Genomic DNA, 14,166 nt, shown 5'->3' on the forward strand with positions numbered 1-14,166 from the left:
ACCATTAATGCATTTTATAATTACATAACATATTGGGCAGCTGCTCATTAATGATGCCAGAAAGTACACAAATACCTACAAAATCTAAATATGCAAAAAATTTGCCAAAATCTGTTACGATATCAGCTTCCAAACTTTGCATGTGAAATATTTTGGTCAATTGAAAATGGTATCGTATTACCAAATGTTGGTTTTCTATGGAAAAAATTGGGGAAAAAAATCACTGATGAGCTATTTTGACAATACAAAGTCAAAGACTTTGCCTTTGAAAATGTGTTTTTTGACCATTTTTTTATCATCTTCCATTCAAGTTCTAATGTTGCAAAATTTTGAGCGTATGAAATAATTTTCTAAAGCCATGATGTGCGCATACGGTATGCCGTCAGGTAATATACAACAAGCCTGGTCCAATCACTCACTGTACTGAATGGACTGATTTGTCATTACACAACTTAAAGGAGAATGAAACCCTTGAAACCAGCTGAATCCATATCAAAGAGAGAAATCAAAGAAACATATTGTTGAAAGTTTGAGGAAGATTGAATGAATAATAAGAAAGTTATGAGCATTTGAATATTGAGATCACTAATGCCATGTAGATCCTCCCATTGGCAATGCGACCAAGATCTGTGATGTCACACACGTACAACTCCCTCATTACTTTAGTACTTATTTCACTTATATTCTCACTTTTATAGAGTCTATCACAAGGTGAGGTGTTCTCTTTATGAGAGGACAAGTACAGAGGTTTCACAACATTATATCATTGATGAATCGTTTGTCATATGATTAGAATGAGCAAAAAGAGATGTTTTGGGGTATATTTTCAGTGTCCAAAAGGGGAGAGTTGTTCATCTGTGACATCATAGATCTTGGTCGCATTGCCAATGGAAGGATCTCCATAGCATTAGTGATCTCGACATTCAAATGCTCATAACTCTTCTATTGCTAGTCCTATTTTACTCAAACTTTTGTTGATCTTATTCTTTGATTTTTCTGCTTTCACAAAAGCTAACTTGCTCCAAGAGTTTCATTCTCCTTTAAGCTTGTTTTCAGTATTTTGTTGTAAGATAATTGGGATGTCATTTATCATTTATTTAGACAAACTTAAATATACCAAATCAGGATTTTTAAAAAAATGTTTGCAGCAGTGAGATTTGAATAGATAAATAATTAATTTGCTAATTGATAATTACTAATCAATACATTTATCCAATACTGCAATACTGAGATCTTTCTGTAAGTATTCAATGTTTTATCATTCTGAAAGTTTTATTTAGAAGATGTGTTGTTGCAGAAGTTCCTGTAAAAAAATTCCAAACAATAAGGAAATTATATAAGTTTGTATATGTTCGGTAATGAGTTTATGAACAATTAACATATCAATTTACTAATTGATAATTACTAATTAAATATTTAATACATTGATTAATTAAGACAAATAATGATATCCTTTCTCATCACCTGTTTTTACTCAGTTTAATAGAGTAAAATGAATAATTTGTATAATTTTGTAAAAAAACATTTTTTGGTCACGGTCGGTCACACATTTTGAATGGTCGCAATGGTAAGACAATGCAATGGCAATAATTAAATCAGATTTTTAATATTAAAAAAATCATAACTCTCTTAATATTTGGCCTATAGTAATGGTTAATTTACCATTTTAAATGTTTTTTTCAGCCCTTTCCAATGGACTAGGTAACATGCAATGTAATTCCATGATTTTTATCTTTTTTGTCACATACCTAATTTAGGTCTAGGCCTTTATCTTCTCTTGATTTTTTAATACATTTTATTTTTTGGCACACATACCGTACAGACATACTAGAATCTAGGCGGCCTAGGCCTACTCATAAACAGATAAAGCCTTTTTTTTTTAAGGTACATTTTCGGAAAGAGTTCCATATGCACCCCCCACCAAAAATAACAAAAGATTGTTGAGACTTCCGGTTCGTTCACTTCAGATTTTTCTATCATTTTTTTACTGTTGCTCACCTTATTTGGGACTTGAACTCACCTCGTTTGATCTGCAGTCAAGACCTTTCCCGCTATGCTAGCGAGAAGCGCTGATACCGGAAAGGGTATTTTTACGATTATTAGCCGATAGTTCGACTAGTCTTGACTCGCAGACCCTTTACTGACTAAATAAACCGATGTCTATGGACAATTACACGCACAAGATCTCGCTCGAAATTTGACGGAATAAAGCCATATTTTGGTATGTATTTCCACTTCCCCATCATTTATGTTCGATATTAGGACTAAATATATTATTCTGAACCTTCTCCATGTTTTTATTTTCAATTTTAGTGGGGGGTGCATATGGAACTCTTACCACATTTTCAACTGATTTTGAGGGGAAAGGATTGGATTTGGACAAAAGAGTGAGTTGTGCGAGAATATGCGGCTGGTCTACGGGAAACTGCCCGCCTAAGTCTCGGCTGTCTAGTTGGTCGTGATTGCGGCTTTATTTAATTACGGCAATCAGCATGCAGCAGACCTCCCTGTACCTCAAGCGATGTTCGTGCAGGCTCCACTCCACTACCGCTACACTACGCTCCACTACGCTCCACTACCCGGGTAGGTGGAGCGTAGAGTGTAGTGGTTGTGAAGTGGAGTGCGAGTGGAGCCTGCACGAACATCGCTTGAGCTAACCCAGGGAGCTCCAGCCCGCGCAGCGGGCCGGAGCCCAGGAGCTTACTGTGTAATTCGCCATACCCCACGGTAGTAGCGTGAGGTATGGTCTAAATCATTTTAAGAGTAAATACTTAAAGCAGAAATTAAGCACTTACCACGATTATATTGTAGTAAATTAATTATTAATAAATTAATTTCTTGATAACTTGGATATATTATTCTCTATGTTCTTCATGTTACATGTTTATATGTCGTTTTGATTCGAAATTAATTGAATCATCACTATTGGTAACTCTATGTGCTGATTTTGATTTCCATTGATTCGCAAGTCAAGAGGTAATAGATTGTTTTTTACCAAAAATTAACAATCTTCCCTCGATCGCCTAGCTCGCTTGGCGAAACACTTCCGAACCGAATCACGTGACTGCTATGTTTTTTCACTTAATCGAGAGACTCTCGTTGAAGTAAACACAACAGTCGATCAGAATTAGAATTTAACTCTGATTTTATACGATTATCGTGCTTGACCGTTGATTTATTCTAAAGATTAGTCCCAAGCAGGAACTCGTAGAAGTTGATTTTGTAAATTGATCATTCTTTATTAGTTAATTTTAGGTCTAACGTCGCGCGGTTTTCAACCAACATCAGCGCAACGCACCTCTCTGTCTGGCCCGAAGCTCCAGGCAGGGGTAACGTTCACGAGCCGGCTGTCGTCTCCATGAAGGCAAATTCTGAACGAGTTTTCTTTTCGTCAGTTTTTACTGACAATTTGCTGGAGTTAGCTGCCAATTGTCTCTTGATTCAATATTTTCGCGAAGATAGCTAAATTCCTTGTTTCCATATTGTCATATTTCTTGTTCGTAGATCTAACCTTAACTTAACTTCACGCCAAGCTTTGTCTGGTGTCAGCCAACGGCAATAGCGTATACTATAGCGTCTGCCTATCTGACGTGTAGGTGTTGTGCTGTAGGCAGCACTATCACTACTTTGTCTTTGCATTGTTTGAGCTCAATTCGGCTCTTACTGGGAATTAAAATAATTTATTTTAATTCCTTTAACCTCTTGAATTTGAGCTTATCAGCTGAGTTAGAGCTGTGAATTGGTTTTTTTACCTAAAATATATATCAGATCTTTGTCAGTTTGTGATAATTCTGATTTTTGTAAAACTAGCTCGACGACGAATTTAGCCATAAAAATATTGGATCAGAATAATTCCAAAGTGAGAATTTAATTAATCCCGAATAGATCTAGTATCTTCATATAGTTTAGGGAATTTTCTTTTGCAGATAATCTTGTTCATCTTTCAGGTGTTTGTAATTTCCTGACTGTGTATACCTGGAGCCAACAAGTGCAATTGTTTTGCTTTGCCTTTTGACTCGGTGTACACTTGTTTGAACGAGGACTTGGAATTTAATTTCAGGCCCTTAGTTCTTTGTAGGAAATTTTTCTTGGAGGTTATCCTGGATTGTCTTTTTGTCTGTTTGAAATTCAGGTTTTTTAAGTTGAACTTTTAACAAGCATTGTTAGATCAGGATTTTTTCTTTGGAATAATTCTTGCTTGTAAATTTGATTTCTATATTTCTAAAGAAAGATAGATCTCAACTGAAGGTACAAGAAGACCTGAATTAAATTTTAATAAGGCTCTTGAAAATACTTTAAGCAAATCAACTTTTGATTCTGATTTTAAGTGAGATGTACAGATACTATTGATCTTTGATATCAGAATATTTGATATCAACATTCTTTGAATTTTTTTTTTCTTCATATGGTTGCTCTGTTAATGTACTTTGGAGCATCATTCTTGCATTGACAAATTGCAATTTTTTTTCAGACTCGTGAATTCAAACCTTCAGTGAAATACAAAATTCACTGCTGTCATTTTGCGCGAATTGATTTCTAAATAGTCATTTTTAGGCTCATTGCCATTCACTTTCATTTTAAGTTGGTAACTTATCCCCATTCTAAAAAAGGAACCAAAAAGAGGGGGAAAAAAAGAAAGAAAATCGGATGTGGGATAAATATGTTTGTAAATTGAATTATTGCATTCATCAGGAATAAACGATTATCATTGAATGCTACTCCTGTAATCGTTGAGGCTTCGATAAGTTGAATCCTTGTTAGGTTCTTTTAATAGTCGTAGAGTAAGTAAAACTTATTGATACTTCTGCGATTACTCAGAGTAGTACAAGTTTGATACATTCTATTCTACAAGTGTAGTTTCTGAAACTTGAAGCTGCACTGTAATTTGTAAATATACTTTCACTGAATACATCCATTGCTACAGGAGTGTGTACATTTATTATTAATATTCAGAGTCAGACGCTTGTTCTTAGCAGTACAAGTATTGCAGTACTTCACTCTTTCCTTGGCAGTAAGTGTATTCAGTGACACAAGATTAAAGAAGCATAAACAAACCTAGTTAAGTTCTTTCACTGATCTGCAAGCTATATTCTGTTAAGTTACACCTGTAGATCATTGAACTTGAATTTATGACAGTATTTACAAAATGTTTAAGAATATACTTTTGAATCACCAAGGTGATCATCAATAATACTTTCCTGAATTTATTTTGGATTTCATAATGATGCAAAGTGACATCGCCAGAGTAAAACAAAGATTAGTTGAAGACATTATAGACAGTCGTAATATTAGTAAAGGATACTTATATGAGCATTCACTGGCAAATAATCTGTACAAGCTTGGTTATCCCAGAAATTTGTAGATGAATTTGTTTATGAGAGGTTTGATTGTTCAAGGATACATTATTTATCTGATCTCGATTTAACAGATCTTGTATATAAATGTGCTGATAAATGCCAAAATAAATATGCTGAACCCAATACTGGTAGACAGCCTCAGGCTGATAATTTGCATTCATCTTATACTCAGTGTGAATCCAGATCAAACAGTAGGGTTCAGATTACAAATGAATATGATTCTTATCCACAATCTTCCTGTCATACCTCCAATGATCATTCCAAAGATGATGGTTATATGGCAATGATGATGCGCTGTATGGCTGTTGAAATGAAATCATTGTCAGAAGAACTGAAATCATCTAGGCATTCACCTGCTATAGATTCAATGCTTCCGTCCTTAGATCGAGGTTACGATGCCCTGAGATCTTATTCTCGTGGGTGTACTACTGGTGCGCGAGTGTCCTCGTTGCCCAAGTCCGTGACCTTCGATGGTAGAGGATGTTGGCACACTTTTATATGTAATTTTCAGCTATATTCGGAAGATCGCGATTGGGATCAAGCCCAACAGCTCAATGAACTTTGCTTTTGTCTTGAGGGAAGCGCAATCAAATATTTTGCATCGGTTATTGTTTCTTCCAAACTAAACGTTCCCTATACAGATATTGTCAAGAAGCTTGAGCAAAGATTTGCTTCCAAAGAATTTCCTGTCGCACAATTGCAATTCGATTTTGCGCAGCAGGCAACAACCGAAACAAAGGGGGAATGGGCCGACCGTGTCCTATCCTACGCTTCACGCGTCTTTGACGGATTGCCTGAGGAGATTGTTGAGAGGCAAATAGTGCAAAAGTTTTGTCAGGGTTCATTGGACCATGAGGCGGGAAAATGCGCCATCAGATCACGTCCTCGGAATCTCGATGATGCCATTTACTTAGTTCGGTTGTTTCAGCATCGGCTAAAGTATGCAAGACAAAGGTCTTACGATACTGTCGAGGAGGATCTCAGAAATAACCGTATGGGCATTTCCGGGCATACCTCTAATGTTCAGCAGTCCTCCCGTCAGGACAGTCTGGAGGACCGAGTGCCCAATCTGGAGAAGAAGGTTGATATTCAATCTGCTCCAGGGGCACAGATGAAGTCCTTCCAGTCCTCAGTCCAGGGATTGGTAACTGCTGTCCCAGAGCTGAATAGGCATACACATTCTCCTTCGACAGAAGACAATGAATCCCAGTTGTCTTGTCGTGATGTTTGTTTTGCATGCAACAAATCTGGGCACTTTAAGAGGAACTGTCCAGAATGTGTACTAGCAGTAAAACATGTAGATATCTTAAGTGTAGATGAAGTAACTGTAAATACCACATGTGTAGATGATGTAACTGTACATACTACATGTGTAAGTGATGATACTGTAAATACTATAGGTGTAGATAATGTAAGTCTTGTAACTGTGTCAGAGGACAGTCGAGCCTCTACTGAGGATACCAAGCATGGGCAGAGTTATCTTGTGCAAATGCTTTGGGGAAGTACCCCTCCTTAGCTGTCCATCCTTGAATTCCTCAGTTCTCTTTTCTGGTGGAACAAGAGGTATGTCTGTAGTTTAAGTAACGGCCAATTCCATTTATCTTGTCCGTGGCTCCTTCCTCCCTGGCCACCACCCCAATAATGGAGTAGTATCTCCTTGATCAGTTGCTGAAAGTCCTGCAATTGAAATTTCTGTTATACATTGTAATTCCTTTAATAGTCACTGAAGGTGAAGGCACACCCCTTATTTTCAATAGCTTTTACCTCTTTAGGTGACATATGAATTAATAGGTGCAAACACTGTTTATGCAATAGATAGCTCTTTTATATTTGTATATATTTTATACTTCATAAAGATATAGATATTTCAACCATAGATCCTTTACCTTGTTTGCAAAGGCTTTATAAACAACCCTGGAAATATTGTCATACAGGATGTTGAAATAGTAGTAGTTTTTCTCAAGAGAAAATACTATGTATGTATTAAGCCTGAGTCATATCGATTATTTTGAAAACCGGTGTTCGACAGCTTTAATTCGATCGAACATCGATGCATCGAAATTTGAAGGCGGGGAAAATCGAGTCATTTTTTTTGCTCCGGCCAGCCGGCCGTCGATGCATGCGCTATGCATGCACTACATGCACTGACGGTCTGCGCTGGCCGCGCCGGGTGAGCGTTGCAAAAGCAGATGACAGAGCAAAGTTCGTTTGTATTTTCCATGATCACAAAACACAAAAAAGGCCGGGGGCAATGCAGAATTCTTCCCAAAATATCTTCAACAATGATATTTGCAGATGATAACATATAAGTTTAAAATGAAACAATATTAAAGACATGAATCACGCAGAGTCGATCCGAATGATTTTCGGTCAACTAGCATTCGCAGTCCAACCTCGCACACACCAGCCCCGTTCACTCACTCGATCTCCCGAAACGACAGGCATGCTTGCCAGCGCCATCTAACAAGTGCAAACAGCGGGGAGAGCGCTGTAACTTGCCTGAGATTGTGTAGTTGGCGGGGTAGTTGGATCCAAAATTAGCTCCAAATAAATTGATGGAAATAAATACGTAATTTTCTCTGGATGGTCATTTGAATTGGTATTCAATGCTGATATAACGATTGTGAGGAAAGATTGTGGAATATGAGTTCTGACGATGTTCGAGACTTAATCCTGATGATAATCCATTTATATTAATTAGACACAAGAGCTTGTGATCGAAATAAATACGAATGTCTCGGATCGAGCTCTAACTTCATATAAATTATTATTGGATGTAAAATAATTACGATTTAATAAGATTTTATGGCCATACTAAAAATATTGACGATGTCAGCAAAGTATGTTATGTTCATATGGAAGAATTAATAGTATTATACTGGCATTATTTTTATTTTTTATTCCATCTCTGGACCGGACGTCTCCGAGCTCCGAGAAAAGAAGCACAATGCGCATGCGCGTTCGATGACGTCTGACATATTTTCCATTCATGAAATCAGAGCCCAAAGTTGGGCACAAACAAGCTTCAAATTGATGGGAAAAAATATCAAATGTAATTTTTCTCTGTTGTGTCATGTAAAATATTATTATATGGTGATATTACGATCATCAAAAGAGTTTCTACATGTTGACAATGTTCAATAATCAATCCTGACGTGTAATTATTTTTTTAGACAAGTGCGAAGAATCCACTCACTCAAGTCGATCGTCATGTGATGTCCGCCATTGAAAATTGAAACGAAATACAAACGTTTCACATCAAGCTCTAAATTCATATTAATGATTATCATATGCAAATTATTGTTAAATATTACGATTAAATCATGTTCTATGGTCATGATATTAATATTGTTCATGAAAGCAAGATTTACTTTTATACGTTGATCGCATCAATTTTCCGGCCATTTTCTGATTTGATTATTTAAAGCACAGTACTGCGCATGCACGATCAATGGCGACTTCCATTCATAAATTCATCGTGCATAAATTATCTCGGCACGAGCAGACGAGCCATGCAGACGAGTAAGACTCGAACTATGATCGAAATAAACTTCAAATTAATGGTGAATAGGCATCATAATTACACAATCCGTTTCATTTTGGGGGCAATATAAATGAAGTAAGTAGTAGTCGAGACGGATATTACTGTTTAGTGTTTATTTTGATGTTTGATTGTGTGAACCAAATGAATCGGCCGGCCAACGTATTTATTTATTTTTTTCGATGCACCGATTTTGCAAAATCTGCATCGGCGTTCGATGACATCGATCGAACACCGATTTTAAAATCGATTCGACTCAGGCTTAGTATGTATGTCAGGTCCAGGTTGTTATATTTATTTGCACCAGATCTGGTTGAAGTATCATTACTTTACATGCTTTTAAGAGCTTAAACATATTACCAATCATATATCATATTTGTAAAGGTCACATTGTACAGACCTGGTAATAGAGCTCCATCCAAATTGGCTTTATTGCATTGTCATTATTTTAATAGTACAATATACAACTTCATATAAAGAACAGACTAAGAGTCAACTTTAAGAATTTACATTGTAAACTAGTGCACTTTGAAGGATTAACATACATGTACTTCCTTTCAGTCTTTTAGACTTGCACTAAATAAGATATTCTATTTATCATTACATAGACAAGACTGGGCCAGAATGGCCGGATTACTTAATTACCATTAGCTTGTTCTTGTTTCTCCAAGTGTATATTTGCTGGTCTCAAGTGATAAGATTTTGCGGGACCAGCAACCTTTTTAAATGAACAAGTTGTTAAAAACCATTCTATGTCCTCAGATCACATTTTCTATGTATTTGAGGTATTTTATTGAGGTTATGTATTTAATCAGTTTTAATCAAATAGGCTTATATTGCATTCCTCTGTCAGAGTTCTTCATATATCTGTTTTTCTATTGAGATTGCACAATATAGCCAATTCATGGATTTGTCAATATATGTCGCAATCTGATGGAACCGGGAGGAATGTAGTAAATTGGCCATGTACACGCAGTACCCTAGATGTATTAGTCTGTATTAATCTATGTATTGACATATGTTGATGTATGTTAAGTCTGTGTATGTGCTGTGTGTATGCGAGGAGCGCTCCTGATTGGAGGAGCCTTTATATGCTCCTAGGCCTGCTACGTGTGTGCGTTGCACAGCACGTACACAAGCTGGTGCAAAAGAGATTGGATCCAGACACCAGAGAGAGAAGACCCCAAGACGCCAACGAGTGTGGACGCATCAACCCAGCTGCATCCCCACCCGGCGCCATGGTCTGTTATCAGAAGTCTTAATAGAAGAAAACTGATATTAGTATACCTGTGTTTCTACCGTGTGGCATCGTTTGTACAAGTGTCAGGTGAGTATTAGTTGTTGTCCCTGTCCCGTACCGTCGAAGTAACCCATTTGTGTACTATTAGTGAGTCCTATTAACCATTGTCAGTGTTGTACTTGTAAGCTTAATCACTCGCCATCGTATTGTATCGTATCTCGTGCCATCACAGCATTAACCCACACCACATCCTCTCATTTTTACAACAATATGGATGAAGGTCTAACGAGTGGCAGCTTCCTGACATCGAGGCACAGACTGGAACCTCAAAAAACGAAAAGTTCTGTCGCGGTAAAAAAGCCGGTAGCTCTCCTTCTTTCAGAATTCATAGCAAAATGGCCGTTCGAGACCGGTACCGAGGGTGTAGGGCGCATGCGCGAATTTGACGAAGTCTATATGCGCTAGTGCTATAGCCTCGGTCTCGATCGGCCATTTTGTTTTGAATTTTGAAAGAAGGAGAGCTACCGGCCCGCGACAGAACTTTTCGTTTTTTGAGGTTCCAGTCTGTGCCTCTATGTCAGGAAGCTGCCACTCGTTAGACCTTCATCCATATAATCGTGGTAAGTGCTTAATTTCCGTTTTAAGTATTTACTCTTAAATGATTTAGACCATACCTCACGCTACTACTACTAGTAGGATGGGGGGTCGGGTGTCCGGACACTTTATATTTTTGAAGCCTTCTTTTTTTTCTTTGGATTAGGGCCTACACTAAAAATACGAATTCAATCGTTGTATTCAGTTCTATTTTGTTCTCTATAATATTTCCTAACATTTTGTACTAAAAATTGATGAAACTTCGCTTGTAAATTTTTCCAAAACTTTCTAAAATTGATCGTCCGGACACACAACCTGTCCGGACACACAACAACTGGGTATATGGTTGGAACTACCCCTTATCGACCACCTAATCTTCTAAGCATCATATCTGCGAAAATATTCATCAATTTTACCCAGTTTTCGTCTCATTTGTGCAGAAAATTGAGCAGATCAGATTCCCATGTTTCGCTCGGCGACTCCGATTCAATTTGCGTATATATCGACGATCAACGAATGCGACGATTTTCCATTTGCTCATTTGCACCCGTCTTTTGAAACCGACCACCCGCGGTACACTAAGTTTACGGCCGATTCTTGTCGCGGTGGCGAAATATTTTTACTCTTTCAAATCAGTTCTATGACGTCAACATGCTAAATGATCGCCTCACTACTTCCACTGCGAGCTCCGACGCATGATTCGACGATTGACGACGGATATTTGTTCTAAAGCCGTTTCCTATCGGATTTCTTGGTTTTTCAGCGGGTTTTGGGTTTGGTCAATACAATTTTGATTAATTCTACTAAATCTTTACTGTTTGTTGCTTCTTTTTTTCTCGTAAAATCGATTCTTACCGTTTCTATGGACACTGTTGCGCCTACTCTCCCGCGCGTATCGATTGTAATACGCAATAATTTTAACGCGCGCAAGGTGGTCGGTTTCAAAAGAGGTGGTCGATATGTGGTGGTCTTACCATACTACGGAAGTACGGTGGGGTATGGCGAATTACACGGAAAGCTCCTGGGCTCCGGCCCGCTGCGCGGGCCGGAGCTCCCTGGGTTACGCTGCCTTGAGCCTGGCTGAGGTAACCTCCCTGGAAACTGCTCTGTCACTATTATGGATCTCTCTATGCACTTGTTATCAGCTAAACAGGTAAGCCCCTACGGAGTTTCAGAAGTGGGTTTGAAGTTTGGACTTACCTTAACACCGTCCTTCAGATCCTCATGGAAAATAATTAGGAGAGGGATTGTTAATGTTATGAAATCTGTGCCCTCCGTTCCAGCTCCGTGCACTTATTATTCAGGCTTCTGGAGCGCCATCTACGGTAAAATTTTCGTAATACTCCCAATAAAGAAGTTCACCCTAAAACTTTCATTGTAAAAAAAGGTAGGCTAATAGTATACAAAATATAGTGGTGAAGGTTTGATGAAAATCCATTGAAGATTTAAAAAAATATTAGAATTTCAATTGTTTGTTTTGTGACGTCATTTATGAGCAGCTGCCCCATAACTTATGTAATATAAAATGCATCATAACTTTCATGATATATAAAATGCATCATAAATTTCATTTTTTAATAGTTCATGATGATTGAAATATTTCTTCTTTTAGGAGCGGGTGAGAAATAACCAGTTGATATACTAAACTTAACCCTAAAAGAGCCGGGTTATTTAATATTGGACCCATCTCACAGTCGAGGGGGGGGCGGATTCCGCCACCCCCCCCCCCCCCCCCCCCACCGAGATCTCGGCCGTCGATTGCACGAGCGCCACGAAAATTTGCACAGTGGTAGTGTGCGATAAAATCTACAAGGCTGTATGATTAATTTTTCTGAAAAAATATTTATTTTTTTAATGAATTAATTTAGACCAAAAGCTTCGGTCTCTGTTATGTTGGTTGTTCAGCTGAACTCCGTTGGCTTCACTCACCAAATACAGAGACCGAAGTTCTAGCGCGATCTGTACAGGGGACTCAATGGCCATATGTTTATGTACTTAAGATCGGATAAAACGGGGAAGTGAATTTGCGCGACAGCCGAGGTAAGTCACTGTTTTTGTTCCTTTTAACTTGATTTTTCTCAGTTTTTTGGCAATTAATGCCAAGAAGGAATATTAATTTGCATTTTGGTCGCGTTAATTTTCAAAATTTTTATTCATTAAAGACAAAAATTGAAGAGCCCCGACGGGGGGATTTTGCATTGCAAGTCCCCTAATGGTGGCTGCACGCTAGCGAGCCGTCTGTGTACGAGGAGAAAAAAAAAAAAAAAAAGTTAAAAAACTCCTCGAAACAGACGGCTGCCAGCTGTCTAGAATTAATTATGCTTATTTATGCATGAAATAAAACATTTGCTCTAATTACCTTATTATTTCTAATTTTGTATTCACAGACTCTTTGTAGGATTCTGATCAAATGTACATCAAAAATAATTTGGTATCGCACATTTTTTTTAATGTATTTTATTGTTTTTTTAATTTCTTACGTATTTCTGTGTTTTTTAACTTTTTTATTTTATTTTTTTTTTTATGGAAATTGTTGCAGACTTAATTCTGATCATAAACAAGACGAAATTAATTAATTCTAATCAGTAAAAGTAGAAATAATGATACATTTATGAATTTTTGGCTAAATACACAAGTTGCAGTGGATTTGTACATGAATTCACGTAGTTGAGCAATTTTGGGTCTGACATACACTTTCATAATGTTGTGTAATTTCGTAACCGCGTACCCGGGCATCGCAAATTTTGTCTCAAAAGTTGCGCGAGACTTGAAAGTAAAAAGTCAGTGAGCGGCGCGGTCAAAAAATTTATCGTGAAAAATGTCGAGGGGGGGGGGGCGGATTCCGCCCCCTGGCCTTTTGGGTTAATTTACAATAAAACCCATTTCTATTTTTATTTTTTAGAAAATGAAATGTAATTCATTGATTTTTTTCCTTTTTTATTTACGACTACATATGAAGTTGCCCGCACGTGACGTCACAAAAATATAATCCTAATAACTTTTTAATCTTTGATGGATTTTCTTTAATCCTTCGCCAATAGTTTTTCATCATTTTTGTTCTACTTTGACGATTTTTTTTTTGGACAGGGTGAAATTCCCCTTAAAGGGATGCTCCGGGCTGAAAATAATATGATTTGAACAGATGAAGAAAAATCTGACAAACAAAACACTGAAAATTTGATCAAAATCGGGCTAGGAATAACAAAGTTATGGTATTTTAAACATTTGCATTATTCTGGTGAAACATTTCTAGGCAATGAGCAATTTGAGGCTGTCATATCCCCACTTGTTCTCTGGTATTTTATTATATTAAATTAGGTTTATTCAAAATTTTCTACCAAGAACTGAAAAAATGGATTGACAACTAATTTAGTGCATTAGATATTCATTGCTGCAATTCATTTTATTAAAGAGGAGACACATTATTATTCACA

The sequence above is a fragment of the Lytechinus pictus genome, chromosome 6 (assembly GCF_037042905.1).
Source record: "Lytechinus pictus isolate F3 Inbred chromosome 6, Lp3.0, whole genome shotgun sequence".
Lineage (NCBI taxonomy): Eukaryota > Metazoa > Echinodermata > Echinoidea > Temnopleuroida > Toxopneustidae > Lytechinus > Lytechinus pictus.